Source organism: Lynx canadensis, chromosome F2, assembly GCF_007474595.2.
Source record: "Lynx canadensis isolate LIC74 chromosome F2, mLynCan4.pri.v2, whole genome shotgun sequence".
Classification (NCBI taxonomy): Eukaryota; Metazoa; Chordata; class Mammalia; order Carnivora; family Felidae; genus Lynx; species Lynx canadensis.
Window position 1 is genome coordinate 23,349,763 of NC_044320.2, and position 20,518 is coordinate 23,370,280.

At 35.2% G+C, this 20,518-nt stretch overlaps 1 protein-coding gene across 3 annotated transcripts in view; it reads left to right on the plus strand.

Annotated features, from left to right (window-relative positions):
* The window catches only part of TRPS1 (transcriptional repressor GATA binding 1), a 258,443-nt gene that overhangs the window by 85,380 nt on the left and 152,545 nt on the right, over positions 1-20,518 (plus strand). The window lies entirely within an intron of this gene.

Here is a 20,518-nt window from a genome sequence, read left to right on the forward strand (position 1 = left end):
AATGTAACTGTATTAGGCCTATGATTTCCTGAATAAGAAATACCAGATCTTATTCTTATAATTGACTTTTCAGATTGGATTTTATAACATAGCAAGTTACGGCTTGTAACTGATAACCATAGTAATAGGAACAAAACACCTGCCATTAAACTTCACAAAGATTTTGCCGATATCAAATGCATTTTTTTGTTTAATGGAATGCAGAAGTCTAACTGAGTTTGGACGGTAAATCTGTAGGGAGAGTTTGTGGCAGATCAACATCCAGGTAAACGTCTGCAGTCAGATACCTTATCGGCTCCTAAGTCTTCTGTAGGTTCAGACACCCTAGTTATCAGTCTGCTTTCTTCATGCGTCTGGGGGAAAATGATTCTAGATTCCAGTGTAAATTTATTTAGGGAAGTCTGTCCGTTTCAACGTGTACGTTTCGCACCACTTGGTTTTCGCAGAGACCTTGAGCCATGGGCTCTGGGAGATCTGTTCCAAGTTCTGGGAGTTGAGTTCCAAGCTGGGCGCTGACTGTCAAAGGCAGGGCCTCCCAGGATCTCCGTTCATCTCACTCTTGGGATTAGAATGGCTGCTGTCCTCACAGAAGTTCTGTGCAGCTTAGTTAATTAATGTTTGTCAAGCCATTTGAGATCCTCAGATGCAGGGTTCTAGATAAGTGCAAAGTAGTATGATTGTTTGTTCGTTTTGTAAATATGATACCAAGACAGCACAAAGTAGATGTTATTTCCCCTTTGCTTCAGTGGTGTTAAATTTATAGTTTAAAGATTGTTGATACTGGACAGTCTATTGAGATGCAAAAATGTTCTTTTGGGGACGGTCCATTGGCAGCCAAACAGACGTTCAAACAAGTGACAGCGTTGAATGCCTTTACAACCAGTGACAGAAGATCGCAGGAACTTTTTTAACTAAAGATGATTTCAAGGGAAAAGCCTGATACTGTTTTTTTTATTCATGTTTACTGAAAATAAAAGCAGTTTTTCAGATCCATATAGGTAGCAGTGATGTGACATATGTACATATGATTTGTTCTAACTCCATTTGAACGTTTCCGTATAGATCTCTGTAATACCAAAGAGAACAGACTGTACCAGGAAAAATGGGAAGTGTACATCTCCATAATCACTGGTTGTAAAATTGTTGCTTTTGGGCCACATTGATAAATTTTCTCTTTTGATAATTTTTGATATTTTATTTGTTGATATTTGAATAAAATATTAAAAGCCATTTACTATATCTAGAGATTAATAATCCTTGTATATCTCTGTGCTTCTGCTCTGCATAGATGAATTTCTGTTGTTCACCGGTTAGAAAAGCGTATGATTGGGGTACCTGGGTGGCTCAGTTGGTTGAGTGTCTAGCTCTTGATTTTGGCTCAGGTCACGATCCCATTGGGCTCTGCCTGGAGCCTGCTTGGTATTCTCTTTCTCTCTCTCTCTCTCTCTCTCTGCCCCTCTCCTCCACTTACTGTCTCTCATTTTTGACAGATTAGATCACAACTAAGACCAATCTGATACATACGTGTCTGGTTTTATTGACTTGACCAATGGGATTTTCTATTCCAGTTTCTTTTTTAGAAGTCAGTTCCATTGGTTCAAGTATTTTTGGGAGCACACTTTTTTCTTTTTTGTAACATAGGCTTTTTGTGAAGTCTGGCAGAGTTCTGCTGGCCCAAGTTTGTAAAGCAGGGGAAGCAGATGTATCTTTTAGTGAATTGGGCTGTGAGTTTGTAGTCACTGTGAAATGGTATCCTTCAGCACAGTATCTGTTAATTATTTCCTGTATAACTATCTTTTGCTTGGTTTCCTTTTCTCACAGACTGCATGAGTCAGGAGATAACAGGGCCTCAAAAGGAACCCATTGTTGAATGTTCTTTCTTAGATGTTGGAAATGAAGAGCATACAGAAGGTGGCCCAAGTTTCAGGAGCAACAGATGGAGAATGATTCAAAAGTGTGTCAGCCATGAGCTACATAGCCTTGATGCAAATCTAGTATTTTTCTGGCAAAGTCCAGTTTGATGGACGGATTGAACTAAGTGCTGATTACCTAAAATGACAGGAAAGTTTTTTTTTTTGTTTTGGATTTTTGTGTATTATTTGCTCCCAACAAAAAAGTAAATATTGTTCCCATTGTCATATTCTTTACTCTCTTTTCTCTTTGACTCTCTTAGAGAACTTCCATTAAGTATTTACACAAAGGACATTGATTACTAGAACGTTCTACCAGTTAACTCAAGGAAGCTTGATACACAGAATACTGCTGCTGGGAAAGTTTGAAGAACTTGTTTCTTTCATTTCAGTGAAGCAACATTCTCATTTACAGATGTTTGTGATTAACTATGACATAAATAAAATAGAACCATAAGATGACTTTATTTTGGAAAAAAATCCACAATACTTGGTCTTAGGCATATATTTTTTTGTTATTAGTGATTAGGAGTAAAGCAAAGGAATCTTTTGTTTTTATAAATACAGGACTTTTGTGATGTGATAAATTGAGTGGTTGGTATCATTACTAATGTCAGAATGATCAGATAGCTCTCATGTATAATTTTGCATGTTAACATTCCTCTTTAAACAGATAGTTTCTCAATTTAGATTTAATGTGGGCATATTAATTATTAAAGCGGTGAACCATTTTATACCCTGGAAATTTACCTATTTGTAACATCATGATTAACCAGAAATAGCTAAGGATATATAGATGTATTTTTAATAGGCAAGATATACTTTATAATTTTACTAACATTTAAAAAAAGTCAAACCTTTATGAGAATTTGGATACCAGCAAAGGTTTTTAAAATAGATTTATAACAAGCACAGTATTTTGTTTGAGGAAAATGGTAAGATCCATGACAGTATGGTGTATTGAATTGCATTTGCCTGTAGCATGACATGGTGTTTATATTTTGGTATTCAAGACTTACATTAAATCATGAAAAAAGTCTTGGTAGATAAATATTCCATAAAATAATCTGTTCTCGGGGACTTGACTTTAGATGTTTCATTGGTAATGTAGTGGCTAGCACGAGAATACGTCCTAATGCCCAGTGTGAATTCTTGAGGAGGAAGACAAAACCTGGGGGAACTACTTTACAACAACACTTGTACATGAAAGCATTCAAAAATAAAGAATTTTATTAATGTAGATGGGTATTTATAGTTACGTGATTTCCATGTAATTTAGCATTTCATTTTCTAGGATTAAAAGCTTACTGCCATTCCATTAGTTTTATTATTAGATTAACAACTTTCATCCTCACCAAACCCTTTTGAGGTTGAAGCTATCATTATCCCTTTTATTTTGATGAGGAAACTGAGGCAGAGGGATTCATTAATTTGCCCGAAGTTGCACCACTTTCAATGGCAGAGATGCAATTTTGATGCTGGCAGTTTGACTGTAGTCCATGCTCTTAAGCATTGCATGGCCTCCTTTGATTCTCCATGGTCTGTTAATGCTTGGATGACTTTCTGCAGTTTCAGAATGATTTGTTCCATCTAAGCAGACACTATATGTTTTGTGTGCAAAACAGAAAAATCGCTTTTTGGAATTACACAAGTGATACCTGCTTTTCAAAAAAGAAGTATATCTGTATTACCACACAAAGCACTAAAGAAAATGGAAACCGCTCATAAGTTCCAACCCAAAAACTTTTCTATTCATATATTGGCTTCTAATTTATTTTTATATGCATACAAACATATATTATTCAAGTATTTGGTCATTGTCTCACTCCGTTATAATCCTCTTTTTTTATTTAACAATATACTGTGGATATCTTTCCCAACAACAAATATAAACCACAGTATTTGGCTTACTGCCTCCATGTTTGCTATGAAATAGTCATATCATAATGTGCTCAATAGATCCTCTCTTGATACACATTTAGGCAACTTCCAATTTTTACTTATAAAGAAACTTTGATGCACGTGCTTGTGTGTATTATTTTATTGTTTCATCATTTCCTTAGGATAGTTTCTTACAATTCCAGTTACTTAAATGAGAAAATACATGCCTGATGACAAATAGTGTTCAGTGTCCAAATCACCATCCTCTAAATGTGTCATTTAAAATATATAACGAATTCATTCATAGATAAGGTGTAGAGAGTAACATCCTAGAAATATTAAATGTAGGAGTAAATTTTAAATTGTAAATGACTTATTTAATAATGAATGCAGGTAGTTAAGGAGAAGGCAAATAATCCTTAAGAGCTATTTCTTATCATAAATATGGTATATAACAAATGACCAATAGCCAGCGCTGTGGGATGATATGCTTACATATGCAGCATAGTTTATTTTGTAGAGAAATTTGTTTTCAGGCAGGACCCATTTTCTTAAGCAGACTTGAGTCATGGGTTTTAAGTGAAAGCAGTAGACTCAGGTAGGCCTGCCTTTTTCAGGGGAGAAATTTCTCTCTTTTTCTTTGTTTCATTCTGTTCTGGACAATGTTCTGCTGGGCTTCACAATTTCTCAACCCAGTTTTAAAGTTTTTACCTTCCTTGGTTGTTTAGTAGATACAGTGGGTAATGATGTGGGCTTCAAAGGAATATAGCAGAGAAGAAGTTAATATTTTTTCTTCAAAATATGGAATTTAATGATCTTCGTTTCTATTTATTGCTGAAATATTTATATTGATCCCATTAGAAAGTATTTTCTTTATAGGCTTTTTTGAATGTCAGATATAACATTATTTCTTTATTGTATCTTAATAAAATATTAAAAGGACAGGAGCACAAGCATACTTTCTCAATTAGCATTGAGGTTGTGCTGATTATATGCCACAAATAAGTTTCAGGCTGTTCTTACCAATTAATGACATTTAGGAAAACATATATGATGTCATTTATATATACAGTTTAAGTCAAGCTTATCTATGGGAATTTGAAAATGTACAAATACTACATTTGAGAGAGCTAGTCACTTAAAAATAATTACTTGCTGTTTTTTAAAAAATTTTCTTTCCTAGTACGTTAAAAAATGAAAATACTTTTATAGACTTACAATTTTGTAGAAGCCTATCTGTTTTGCAGTCTGGTACAACAGAAGCAATACTGCCCATATTTTAGGAGATGCTCATGTTTGTTTTACCTTATTCTTAATGTCAAGAATTTATAACCTCAACCATGGTAATTCAAGAAAATCCATCTATTTATCCTGAGTTATGTAACTTATTCAAAAGAAAGTTAGAGGTTTTTAAAATGTGGATTGTCTAGATAGGCGATCCTTGGTGTACAGATTATCCAGTTACTATGGCTGTCAAAATTTTAGGCTATAATTTGTGTGTGTGTGTGTGTGTGTGTGTGTGTGTGTGTGTATATATATAATATTATATTTATATATGTATTTATATTTTATATGTTTATATATATTATATAATATATATTCTTAATATATATAATATAATATATATATAATATAGGATGGTTTGTAAGATCAAACTGAAATTTAGAGCTTGCCTCAAGTACATATGTGATTTAAATAGTTCTGAATACTCCAAAATATATCCTAATTATTTTAGATATCCTTTAGTAGAATGTCTAGGCCATTGAGGTTACAGTTGGATTTGGAGATGGGTGTGTCCCACCTTTAATAGGCTGTCTTTAGCTGTGATTCAAGCATGACTAGATTTTATTTTCTGGTAAAATTAGATTTTATGTAGTTTTTTTACTCTTCCCTTGTGATGTAGTGGAAAGAGTACTGGATTTTGGAGGCAAGGAGGCTTTGTATTCTAGACTCACTTTGTGACTAACTAGCAGTGTGACCTTGACTGAGTCATTCAATCCTTGTGCACTGTTTCCTTTGGAAAATTATAGAGATTGAAGTATACAGTTACTCATCTTTTGAAATTGCAAATTCTAGGGCCAAGTCAATTTTCTCTAAAACCTTAAACTTCCAAATATGTGAATTGACACCTGAGGCAACTTTCAGACTAAAATCTTGTATTTTAGCTTTTGTACTGCTGGTGTCCAAAGAGATGTCACATAATCTTTGATATACATGTTCTCAAATCAGATTTCCCTCTAATGGCTGAGAATCCATGTTACTAAAAAAAAAAACAAAAACAAAAAAACACTATCACAAGATAGTCTGAAATCTTCAACAATTATATTCTTTGAGCTTATCTTATATAAGAAAGCTCATTCTTTCAAAATAAATTTGTTTCAACGAATCATGTTATTAAAGGGGCTGCTTGTGAATGATGATAAAGGGAAGTATGCACAATGGAAATAAAATAATTCTGGTAAGAATATGATATGCTTAAAGTCTATTTCCTCACTTTCTTGGCATTGAGCAATGATGCCTGTTTTGTTCACAGTCAGATGTTCAAATCAGAATTTTGGATGCAGAAACTAATTTTAGTAGGTGGGGTGCAAATTTCTTATGAGTCCATGAATAGACTAATCCCAGCTGTTTCATTACAATTATAAAAATAAAATTGGCTGTGAATCATTCAAACTGTGTTTAATGGATGTGAATAATTCAGTTGTGTCCCACTGAAATCTTAAAACTATAAACCTATCTTAGATTTTTTATGCTCCTTCAGAGTTGGTATCCCATTATTCATATATGACTTGCTTGAAGTATCGGTGGTCATGATGAAAATGACCATATTTCCACTTGATTCCTGTGGGTTTTAGGAGAGGAGGTGGCCTCTAGAGTAAGGCTAGGGATGAAATGGAGAAAAAAATTAGGAAAAGCCTACAAAAAGAGAAAAGAATGTTAAATTATATTTCTTGCCTTTTCTTTCCCATTAAAATATATCTGTTCTTTGTAGGCATTTTGGAAAATATAAATAAGCAGAGATGAGAAAATGGCCATTCAACACTTCAGTGCATCCTTTTCTGACACACACACACACACACACACACACACACACACACACATACACACACCTATGCACGTAGATATATATATGCAAACAAAGATTTACAGGTTTTTATCAAATAACCTTCAGTTTTGCTTTATAATAAGTTGTAAACATTTTTCCATATTAGTATATATTCTGCTACATCACATTTATTGACTTCATAGTTTTTCACTATATGTTGTACTAGTTGTACTAGAAAAGATGATTATTGATTTCTTGTGGTTGGACATTTAAGTTATTTCCAGTTTTTGCTGTTATAAATAGTGTTGTATTGAATATCCATGTAGCTAAATAATCATATCTTGCTTGCAACTTAAAATTGTTAGAATAGATTTTCATATAATCAGGTGCCTCTATGGGATGACACAATACCAGAGTTTATTGGCAAGTACAAGTCACATTACCAGGCTATGTATATGTACTCTTGGGAAACAGAAAAATAGTATCATTTCTTGACTGTAATCAGTTAGAATTACTTCACAGTGGTACCTAAGTAATAGAAACCCTAATGTTAACTTTAGAGATTATTATGGGGAAAAAGTTAATACGGTGTGAATAAAGTGCATTTCTGAAGCACCAACAAAGAAATAATAAGATAATCGGTTTCACTTTCATAAGCTGAAAGATAGATTCCTTAGTTGCCTTGGTACTCAAAGATTATTTAGATAGTATAGTATACTGAAATGAGTCTTACAAGGTAAAGATAGACAGACACACAGACAGATAGATAGATAAGGTGTGTATATACTATCTCAAGGGATTTAGTTGTCTCCAAACATTCTTAAAGTTAATATGTTTTGGTGATCACATTAAGTTGATGCTAATACCTACTCAGTGAAGTATTTGGCACACAAACTGTATTTTTAAATATTTGAATTTATTTTAATTTACTCAAGGTCATTTACATAGTTTATTATAAAGTAAGAATGAAAATCAGGTGTTAAAGGGAAGTGTAGAAAACCATTCTAAATCCAGTCTCTTTTCATTTGCTTTTCCAAGCATCTTACTGCGCTATGCAAAGTCCTTTCATAATACTAGAGACTAGTTGTATTCTAGTTCATGAAACTTCAACAAAACATACTTTTGTTTGTTTGGTTTGGGAGATTCAAGTGCGTTATTTGGTTGTATCTAAATTTAACTGTGCTAATACTCATCTGGGTTCAAGATTTATTTTCAAAGAACCAACATGTACTAGACCAAACTAACCTAGACTCCTAAAGACTTGAAAGAAATACTCTGTCCCCCTCTCTCTCTGTATCTCTCTCTCTCTCTCTCTCTCTTACTCTGAAAAACAAGTATTTAAAAAAAGGGGGCACTTGGGTGACTCAGTCGCTTATGGGTTCGACTTCAGTTCAGGTCATGATCTCATGGTTTGTGAATTCAAGCCCCAAATTGGACTCTCTGCTGTGAGTACAGAGCCCGCTTCTGATCCTCTGTTCCCCTCTCTCTCTCTGTACCTTCCCTGCTCACAATCTCTCTCTCAAAAATAAATAAACATTAAAAAATAATAAATAAAAAAATATATATAAAGGCTTGAAAGAAATAGAAATCCAAAATAGAAGACAATTCTGTAGAATCATTCCTTAACATATTGGTCTCTAACTTTTCTTGTCATCCAATAAATAATAATTTAGCACCTACTAGGTTTCAGAAACCATAAAAGACCCTATAAACGGTATGACTATGAGTACATCAGGATTCCTGCTCTCATGTATTATACAGTCATGTATAGATAACAAGACAGGTATATGGACAACCATAATATAAATAAGACTTCCATAAAAGGGGCAAGGAGAGAGAAGAGCACTCTTTGGGTGTTTAAAGAGGAACAGATCACATTCAGTTAAGTGACTAAATAAAGGAAGTTGTCATAAAGAGTTTTCTGAGCTGGTTTTTAAGAAAAAGACTAGACTCTGAGCAGGCAAATATGACAGCATGGAGCAAGTTATGTAATTAGAACAATGTGAGGTTAGCTTAAGGAACTTTTAGAATATAGGTAATAGAAAAGTTTGACCAGAAGGTATGTGCAGTGTAGTTTGGGGAGCTAAGACTTGGCATATAGGTTAGGGAAATTTCCTCAAATTATTATTTAAAAATTTTTATTTCACAAGGAAATAGAGAACCATCATGAGATGTGCAGCCAAGGATAATTTGATCAAATCTTTAATAATGTTAATACGGCATTTTACGTAGGGTACTGGAAGGGTATGGGTAGATGCCCAGAATTATGGTGAGAGAGGTTAATTAGTAGGCTAATATTACTATATGAGTAACAAAGAGTTCAGGCTAGGATTGTGAAAATGAGAAATGATTTCCATAGATATACTAGATGTAAAATCTCTAAGAGTTTACATGTGTTGGTGACCAAGAGGAAGGAAGTTATGATACATGAGGCTTAGAGTTTGGAAGAGGAGTCTAATAATAGTTAGCATTTCATAATCACTGTGGGTCAAGCCCTGCTCTTTATCTGTAGTAACTCACTGAATCTTCACGATAACCCCATGACATAGATGCCACCTGTGATCTTATTTTATAGAAGTAGAGTTTCATAGATGTTAAAGTCACTTGCCCAATGTCACCCAGGTAGTTAGTGAGTGGGTCAGACTAGGTCATGTCCATTATACTGGCTTTAAAGTCCACATTCTTTACTCTTTACATATATATATATATATATATATATATATATATATATATATATACCAAATGGTAGTGTCATTAGCAAAACCCTAGAGTGAACTGTTTTGTAAGTGTAAATTAACAAAACTAGTCTTAAAACCTACCAAGTTTGCAAGGCATTCAGATGAAAATATCTAATGGATCACAGGAAATGACATCAATTATAGGAAATCTGGGAGTTGACTTCTAAGTTACTTGACATTAATTTAATAGAGGTTATATTGGTAGCCTCGTTTGTACGCAATATTCTAGGAGTCATAACAACGTGAGCATGCTATGGACACTGATTCTTCAAGTCATTTGGAAACCACTGGGCGAGATAGTGTTCAGAAAAAATGATTATAGTATAAGAAAATGAGCGTCAAGTGCTATTGAGTGAAATCAATTAAATGTGGTTATTTTATGTATTTAAGAAATTTTAGAGGAAGAAACCTCTAAGCAGGACCCCTGCTTAATTCAGCCATCAAGGAAGGCTTCATGGAATAAGTTACTTATCAGGTGATTCTTGAAAAGGGTTGGGGTTTGAATAGATGGGGATGGATGAAATAGGGAATTACTGGGGTACAAGCAATAAACAAATGAAAAAGAACTTCGGTGTTTGGAAAACTTGAAGAAGATTCAATCCCGAAGTCTAAAGAGCATACAAGTAGAAGATGAGCTGTGTTACTCCAGCTAAAAATGATAGAATAGGGGGTGAGCACCCCCTCCCCCAGAGTGAAAGTTTATGAGACTAAATTTTAAGATCCTCTGTGCATGGGAAATCTTTTTTAATTGATAGGATTTAGAAATTTGCAGAAACATGCATGCCTCAAGAGTCTTATTAAAACCTAAAGGAAAGAGTAAGTTTGAGAGAAGAGTTGGGTATTTTAATCATAGTCTGAAGTAAGAATTTAATAATTTCATTAATTAATGTGAACAAGTTTCAGAAAGTTTAAAAAATAAATATGTATGGTTTATATAAATATGTATATAGTATATGCATGTCAATTACTCTTTTATTCAAATATAAGTTAAAGTAACTCTACTTAGGGCCATTACTTTCAAATAGAAATGAAAATATATTCTTGAATACCATTTAAAAACATGCCATTCAAACATACTATACCAATTTGATTCATTATATATAAGAACTATTGTATTTTAGTTTTATGTAATGTTCTGTTTTAATCACTAATCATTTCTCTTAGATTTAATCTGTGGGCTCATTTTCATGTCCTATTTAATGTCTTATTTTGTCACTGAGAAAAAAGAGAAATCCTTGCTTGCAGTATGTCACCTGTTGTTTAATGGCTAAAACTGTTACATATTTTCATACTGTATTACATTAAGTCGTTTTAAAAGCATTGCTTTCCCTTTTGTTTAGTATTCCTACAGTCTTTGAGATGTTGGTAGGGGGCTAATGGAAGTCCTGATTAAAATCTTCTAAACTTCAAGGCTTTCAGTTCCTGCAAACAATTTGGATCTGAGAGAGAGACTTCTATCTTTTCGATACTCTATTGACTGATTTAATATTAAGAAAAATCGTGAGTTTTTTATTTCATTTTATTTTAGTAAGTACAAATTAAAATGTGTTTTTAAAAATCAGCCATAGTGCGTGGTGTCATGATCACAGAATTTTTGGCAGTTAAGTTCAAAAACTCTCTATAGACACAGTATAATCATTGAAAAGTAAAGGAGCTGTCTTAAGTGACCAATTTCCATTATTTAATATAAGCCTTTCAAGTTTTTATATCTAGACTTCTTTTTTAAAATGTTTTTTTTTTTTCCCAAACTTGCAGGACCATGAACTCTAATCATGAGTTTATGAATCTAACTTGCTTCGTGGTAGGTAACCAACTATAGGTGGATAGAAGTCTCTGAGATAGGTAAAGTTCTAATACAGTTGAGGTTTACATTTGAACTCACAGGTTTAGATTAGTTAATTATCCATCTTTATTACCAGCCCAAATTGGTCCTGCCTTTCTAGGACAATCAACTGCACCATATTTAGGATCAGTCAAAAGTCTCAGTTGTTCTATTTTTATTTTTTTTTAAGCTTATTTATTTTTTGAGAGAGAGACAGAGACAGATCATGAATAGGGGAGGAGCAGAGAGAGAGGGAGACAGCATCTGAAGCAGGCTCCGGGCTCTGAGCTGTCATGATAGCACAGAACTTGACCCGGGACTCGAACTCAAGGACTGCAAGATCATAACCTGAGCTGAAGTTGGCCACTTAACCGACTGAGTCACCCAGGCGCCCCTTAGTTGTTCTATTTTTAATAAAGCAGATGAGTCTTGAAACATGGCAGGTTGGCCTGAGATGGAGTTGGTACCCATGTAGTTTCTAATCCTTATGAATTTCATGTATGAATTTACCTGCAATGATATGAGTGGGATTTTTATGATATTCCCTGGGGCTGAAATTGAGACTTTTTGAAGTACATGTGTGGGGCAGTATGTGTGTGTGTGTGTGTGTGTGTGTGTGTGTGTGTGTGTGTGTGTGTTTGAGGTTTTTCCTCTGAAGCAAGGGGGCATTTGGACAAGTTTGAGGCACAACAGAGCAAAGATAGGAGGAAAACAGCAAATACCCAGTCTAATAATTTAGCCATTTGTGAATTTTTCTCTCATAGTAGAGTGTGACCTCCTGAGAGAGAAGCACTGTGCCATTTTTATATTTCTATTTCTCCTCGGCTCTGCTACACTCCTCGTCTTTTAGGAGGTCTAGAATCGATACGTTTTTAGTTGACTAGAATTCTATGAGGATATGTGTGCTTATACAAAAATTTGGAAAACCATATCTTACTTTTGTCATGAGACTGCAGTGCTGCTGCTTGTAATTTTTCTACCATAGTTTATACAAACTACATAGTTTATTACAAACTGATTAATATTTGAATGCTGTTTAGGAGCACAGGATTAGATGAGTTATTTCTTACATGCAAGTTTTTTCTAATAACTATAAGAGTATAATATTATTTAGTATAATATTATTTAGTGAGTCGCTTACTCTGGAAAAAATCAATCATAGCAATTTTGGGTTCACCTACAAATTTTAAAAATATTTGAGCTTTACTAGACCATTTTTAAATTTGAAATTTTTAGTGGTGGGGGGATCTGGTAAAGCAGAGATTTCTCAAGGCTCACAGAATATTTTAATATAGGAATCTAGAGAAGTAATCTGCCACTGTGTTTCTAGGTTTTAAAAGAGTTGCAGTAAAACCTGAAAGGTTTATCTTTACTGTGTTAAATCACGAATCCAGTATCCATTTTTTTTGTAAATTCTTTTAAAAAAGTAATCCTATATTCGATTTCAGTTGAAGTAATTAGTTTTATGCACAGCTTCCAATTTATAGAGCATGATGATCAACACTGTTCGATCTAAAATGTGGGAAGAAAGTTTCACCATATTTCTGTACTGCTGCCTTCTAAGGAAGAGAATCTTTTAGAACATAGAGTTCTAGGCGCTAGATAAGAGGAAATGTGAAAGGGGATTGTTTATCCCAATAATCATATGACCAAGTCTGGGAATCAAAGGCTTCCAGCCTGGAAAGGGTGATACAAAGAGCAGAAAGGTATTGGTCAGTAGTGTTCCTGGAGCCTGCAGCATCTAACGTGCTAGAGACAAACTCAGAGAAAGCTTTTGCAGACCCAGGAATTCATGTGTTGTTTGTACTACAAACCCAACCTCATCATCTTCATCTCCTGGCCTAGAAGAAATGAATAAAGGTACAGGTTGTATCTGTGAAATTGAACTCTATGGAGGCAGGAAGCTTTCTTCTTCAGTGGAGTTTTTGTTTGTTTTCTTGACCCTTTTGGAAACTGGTGGAGGGAGAGGAGAAAGGGTCTAGCTGTGTGCAAAAGGAAGCTAGAATTCCTGTTTTCCTGAATTACTCTGTTTTTAGTGTTAAGGATATTGAATTGGGCCTGCACTATGGTTTCCCCCTGGTACCAGATTCATGGCCCTTCAGGATTGGAATCCATGCAGAGAGGAAGGATTCGTGAAGACATAATCACAGTCAAGAAAGTCTTTTGCTGTGTCTTGTCCTATACAGTTACTTTGTTTGGGTGGTTTACAGAAACATATCTATCTCCTTCAGTCGTCCAAAGGTGATGTAGTAAGTCTTTTGCAGGAAATGAAACTCCACTGTTTCTTTTTTTTACTCAGAGGCTAATCTGATTAGCTCTAAAACATTTGTTCATCTTTTTATTCAGCATTTGAACTATGCCTATGGAAGACATATGGATTTAAATAGTACTTGGCTTACCATCTGCTGATAAGGGAAAGTGAGATGCTAAATCAGAGTGGCAGGAAAGTCTATTTCAGTAGAAGCTATTTCGATCTGAAATACTGTAGGCAATCTTACAAAGTATTTTAATTGGGATTATATTGATGTGTGTGAGTAAAAGGAGCGCATTTGCTGTTATGGTTCAACTTATATAATCATTAAATTTATATATCAGTTTAGAGATGTGAAGCAATGTGAAATTTTGATCCCATTAATTACAGATTTTTTTCCTAAAGTAGTCATTTATGGGAAAACCTTTCTGATGCCTTTATTTTAGCGGAATTGTATTTTTTTTATATCTTATGCCAGAAATTAGAATGCTAAGCATCAACTTTTCAGATAAATTCATTAGAAATTTAAAAAAAAACCCACAATTTATAGTTCTAATACAGTGTTCATTTTTGAATATTTTTATGGTGAGTTACATTCTAAAAATCTAATCTTGGGAAGATTAGGAAGAAGAAAAAGAGGATATCTATATTTATGGTGATAAAATGCTGATATATAATTACTGAAAGTCTATAATTATGCCGTATTTGTGTCTCGTTAAAATCTTGAAAATGTAGAATCATCTAGGCATTAAGGATAATGTGAAATATAATCAATCACACATATGCATGTGCATATAAAAGTATATGCATGTATATATAATATATGTGTATTAATTTGGACAAACCGGGTTTTTTTTTTTTTTTTTCAAATTAATTGGTCATTCTTCCATAAAACATGGCTGGCATGTCACTTTTGGTTGCGGTAGTACAAGGGTCAGTAAGAAATGGCTGCTGCCTTCTGGGAGGAAATACAGTAAAAGATAGTACTGCTACATGTCCAGATTTATGCCAGCCACCTTCATAGACATTATTTCAGTTAATTCTCTGAAGAACACTGTGAGGCTGAGCATCTGCAACTCCAGTTTAATGAACGTAAGGTGTAGAGAAGTTGACTAAGTTGCCCCCAAATAACACAGTTAGTTTAAGTTCAAAGATTATATAGCAAGTTCCCATTGTGCATTGGGCTCTGTGCTAAGTGCTAAGAAGTACACGATGAATAAGATAAAGTCTTTGCCCTTGAACACAGTCTAGGAGGAGACAGAAGCCTAATGGGATGATTTTTAATGCAAAGTAGAAAGTGTAAGACCAAAGAAGCGCTCAGTATAGGCAGCTGTCTTGGCCTGGGAGGTCCACAAAGACTTACTGGGGAAGATGATGCCTGAGCCGCATTTTGGTTAGATGAGGAGAGATAGAATAGGAGGTCTGGTCCAAGGAGCCACAGCATTCCTAAAGTACTAGAGTCGTGAAGCAATGCACAAGCAGTTCATCTAGAGTGGCACTGCGCAGTCCATCAGTAACTAGTCGTATGTGGCCATTGAGCACTTGAAATGCCCCTAGTCTGAAATGAAATGTGCTGTGTATATAAAATACCTACCAGACTTCTAAGACTCAGTATGAAAAAATTAATATTAAACTATCACATTAATAACTTTATAACAATTACGTTTTGAAATGACAGTCTCTTGGATTTTTTGGCTTAAATTAGATATACTTAACAATTTTACTTAGATTCAGTGAATTTAGCTCACTGGTTTAACAAATTAAAGATGGTTTGGTGTGGAAACTTTAGAATTTCTCCATAGTGTTGCTTATGTTCATATCGTTTTGTTGGTGCATTTGAGTTATTGAAATGACAGATTTTGAGTGCATTGGCCTAATTAAAGGATGTCTGGGCACCTCGTTAGTTTATTTCCATTGGAAAATATGAGACAGATCCTGAAATCATACACATAGTATATCATTTCTTAGAACTATTTTTTTTTAATTTGGAAACTTTGCATTCAGCTTTTTGCAGGTAGGTTTACAGTTTTTTGGATATTTAAGACAATCCTTTTGTAGTCTAAAATAAGTACTGTTTTGAACTATATTTTCTAAGGTTTTTTGTGCAGTTTTTTTTTTTAAAGATCTGGATCTTAAGACGTTTCTGTTAAACTTTGGTATATCAACTTATCCCCCCTATCGTTATTGAAATGTAGTGTGTCATATTTCTTTACAGAGGAACTCATGAGATCCAATTGAGAAATCTAGAACAACCTGGAACCCGAGGGTCTTACAGTGTGATTGGCAAACACACATTAATTAGCATTTCAGATCCTGTTGAGGGGCTGTCGTTCTTAGATGTGGTACTTGATGAAGCCCATTTAGTTGATTTCGCCAGATTCTACGAGGTCTGTGCTTCAGACACAGAATAATGTCTTTCTCAAAAGCACGTATTGTATTTATTTTTGTAACCTTCACTCTTAGACCACAGTTAGGAACAACAGCACAGTATTCTCATTGATACGTTACAAACCACTGCAAAATGACTAATGAATTAGTCATGTTGGATTTGCATGTCAGAGAAGTGCACTCTCCTTTCTCCCCAAGTGAGCAAAAACCAGGTGGCCCTGTAAATATCCTAATGCTAGTGATGGCTTATGGCACCATCTCAGTAAATAAATGCCCTTACCGTTCTTCCCCTTTCTTTCCCATTCATATCCTTTCTTTCACTCCTATTTCCTTTAACTATCACATCGAGTTATTCTGTAAGGACTCAGAAGCTCCCTTTGCAAAGGGGATGGCCTAAAACTCTTCGCATGAGAGGAATTAAACCATTAGTCTCTTAGAAGTAGAAGGTCACTGTACCTTACCTTCTCGTCTCTGCTTCATCATGAATGCTGAAAGAGGAGCTATCTGACTCTATTCCACAACCATCCTGGGAGAGTTGCAGGACACACAGGGAATCATCAACATTGTGGATTGTACAATGAGGACAGAAATGGAACCAAGGATTCCATGAGAGATCCACATTGGTAGTAAGAAGTGCCTGGCATGGGCTCTCCTTTTCTGCTCAGGATATGTAGGTGTGACCAGGGGGGTGGTATCTTTCTCAGCAAGGCTATTTGCTTCACGTATTTGGAAGACTTTATGTTGTCAAGCCACACAGAACTTTTAGGTTGCTGTGCTAGTGTTTATTTCCAAATCCTGTATCTCATATTTACCTCCAATAGGTTTCTAAATATATATGGAGACTTGGTCATGGTGTTGAGAGGTATAAAATGTTTTGGGTGTTTTTGTTTTGTTTTGTTTTGTTTTTTTGTTTTGTTTTGTCTTTTAAATATTCTTAACTGAACAACTTGTTTCCATTCCACCGGTGTTACACGTAGTGTTGTTAAAGATATCTTGTTCGCAGGGGCGCCTGGGTGGCTCAGTTGGTTAAGCGTCCGACTTCAGCTCAGCTCATGATCTCACAGTCCATGAGTTCGAGCCCCACGTCAGGCTCTGTGCTGACAGCTCAGAGCCTGGAGCTTGCTTTGGATTCTGTGTCTCCTTCTCTCTCTGCCCCTCCCCTACCCATGCTCTGTCTCTCTCTGTCTCAAAAATAAATAAAAACATTAAAAGAGATGTTAAAGATATCTTGTTCACAGTGCCTTCTAGGCTAAATTCCTAGAAGTGACAATGGGTATGCACCTGAAAATGTGGATATGTAATGCAGGATTACTCTCCTATTTCTAATATCAGCAAATTATTTGAAAAATAACTGAGTTCTGCATTTTGTTAGGTCAGAATGACAGTGAAGGTAGAAATGAAGAATCAACATGTGGAAAAAATATGTCTGTAGTTTTCTGCCTATATTTTCCTCTGTGTCCATATGTTACTCCCTTGATGGCATGTATTGGAGCCACTTATTTTCATCATGTGGTGAATCTTCTTTTCCCCTCTCTCTCTCTGTCTTTTGAACAAGTATATCTTGGATATGCCTGATAACATATGACTTGACAGTGTTATGCAGCCTTTCCTTTCAGTGGTAGGCACTGCTACAGTTGTTAAGAAATATTTAGGAAAAAAATGTAAATTTTCTCAAAGGAGTAAGATATGCAGGGTAATTTAGGATAAAAAGTGGACCCACAAATGTGGCAACCATACATATAGTATTGGAGTGATTATTACATTTACCTCATCAGATGGTGAAGCAATGGAATTGTCTTAATTTCTCAGATTTTCCCTCCAATTTCCATCTTTTTTTTTCTTTCCTTTCATAGAACAGTTTGATAAAGTTAAAGGTATTAATCCAGTTTTAATTATACAGTGCTTATCTACTGAAAATAATTATTTCTAACTAAACCTGGGCAAACTGGAAGTGTGTGATTAGCCCAGATTTTATTATAACTTCCATAGTTGTCTTAAATTTTTACAGATCGTCAGAGGATCACATTGCCATTACTTAGTGAAGAGTCATCAACCGTATTTTGAAAAATGAGTGGCAAAAGTGATGACATTCTGTTTCTTCTCACTGTTTTCTGATTTCTGGAGCACTGCCATTCTCCACATTTCCTCTGGCCTTAAGAATGCCAGCTGGCTATTTAAAAGAAGAAGAAAGAATAAAATGCAAAAACAACAACAAAAAAACCCCAGAAATCATGGCTTAGGGAACCTCGGCTCAGCCCCTCCCTTAGTGCCATGTAGCCTGGAGCTCATTGGCCAGGTTCTTTCTGCTGTTTTGATACTCGGCAGACCTGGATCACCGCCATTTTCTATTCTGCCAACTGGCCTTGAGCAACGGATCAACTCTTCTCTTTGCTCCAGGCTTGGAGGAGCTGGAGTGCAGTTTCTTTCCACAGTTTTGACCACCCTGCTTTTGGGCAATCTTGTTGGTGACTTTATGTTACTGATTTAACAAAAACAACCTGTCTGTAGATTGGTTGCGTGCAGCTTTTCTGATCGTCCACTAAAACCTTAAACAAAGGGGCTATGTGGCTTTAAGATAGGCAGATATGCATACACACACACACACACACACACACACACACATGCACGCACACATTTGTGCTGATGATGGTATAGCCATGGGATGGCCAGGTACATATGCTATAACGGGTATGTATAGTTTCCTTTTAAAATAGCATTTGGCCATGCAATTGCAAACTTTTGTTTCATAGTGTAGGTGTAACTTACATGAAAGAAGCGCTACAAGATTAGATAGAAAGTATTGCTCATCTATGAATTTAGAAATCCCTTTCCTTGAAGATTCAAGTAAAAGGTTTTGGTTCTTTTAATTTGGTGTGATAAAACATGTTGCCCTTTGGTGAAATCAGAATTATGGAGCATGATGCTTCTCATTTCCTGGTGCTGTTATTTTTACTGCACCAAATATGTATTTTAGATGGCATTGTGAATTACTTCAGTTGTCAGTGCAGTCAGTAAACCTGTGATTACATTATATTGCTTTTGCTCATAGGATCATTTTCTCAGCCAGTGCATCTGGGAAAGACAGCTACATTTTCCACCAAATTGTAGAAGCTGAGAAAATTAGGTGGATTTTTTTTTTCTTTTTGTTTTGCTCTAAAACGTGGTTGCTTTGTAGAATGTTGGTGAGCTCACTAATAAACATATGAAAGCACAGGCTCATCAAATGGAAAATAAAATCAGAACACGAAACTCCAGTACGTTTTGCGATAAAGAAAAAAAAAATTGTTATTTTTTCCAATGCAATTAAATAAAGAGACTGCTAATATGGCATTTATCTAATTAGCGTCTCTGCGGTACAAACTGCTCTTCATTTTCATCCCCTTCTTTGGATAGGTATGTATGTTGTCGGGCTTTACCAACAGAAAACGTAGCTGGGGTTTTGGAAATAGCCTTTGACTCTTCGTGCAGGCCAGCCTCCTTGCTAAAAGATGGTGTTGGGAGAAGCACTTGTGAGAGACTTCTGAGCTTCAAAAAGAACACCTGTTGCTGTCAGCACCGCTTCCAGCAAAGCGTTGTTATGGGTGTGTAACTACTTTCTGTCAGCAGGAGTCTTTGTTTCAACCTGAGTGTTGTCCTGTCAGAAGTCAGAAAAAAGGCCCCAAGTCTCCTGAATTTCAGCAGTGAGTTGAGATGAGGATCTTTTTAAAAATGTCAGGCCAATTTAGGAGTTTGATGTGCACCGAATGGCCCTTTCTACTCATGCGGCAATAACATGCTAAACTTTATTCTTCCTTAAGTATCCTTTCACCCAGCTGTCTTCTAGAAACCCTGGTGTTTATTCAAAACCCGTATTTATATTGTATAGAGTATGAAGAAATGCTTGATTATCGTTTATCTTACCCTCTTCTCAACATTCAAGGGGATGTGCCATTATCTAGAAACCTATAAAACTAACATCCAGTGGAATTCATGTTAACAAGTATGCCATGAGTGTGAACAGTAGTTAGAGAAATATCCTTCCTCAGACAAACAGAACTACCTCAGCAATTTGTGTATTTTGACCCCTTGCTCTAGGTAAGCATGTTCTGTCATCCAAATCTGCTACAAGAATGCATAGAAATCTTGGGGTACCAACATAGTCAGGGGGTTGGTTGAATTTAGCATTTTTTGATACCAAAAACTGGAAAGAAATAATTGATGGCCCATACGGTATGTGTAATGGGCACTATCAGCTGTTTAAACATACACGAGTTATTTTCAAGCTTTCCAAACCCATCTGTCACCATATTGTTCAGCCACACGAAATAAATTGTCATTTCTCTCAATATAAACTGATGTAGTCCTAATTGATTTTTGCTTAAAACTTTTGTGTAAATAGACTTGTGTCATCAGGCTCTATTTTTTATTTGTTTTTGCTTTTGTTTCCTCTACTAGTAATTTATTGTATAATTTTGCATATATGAAAAATACAAACAGGTATAG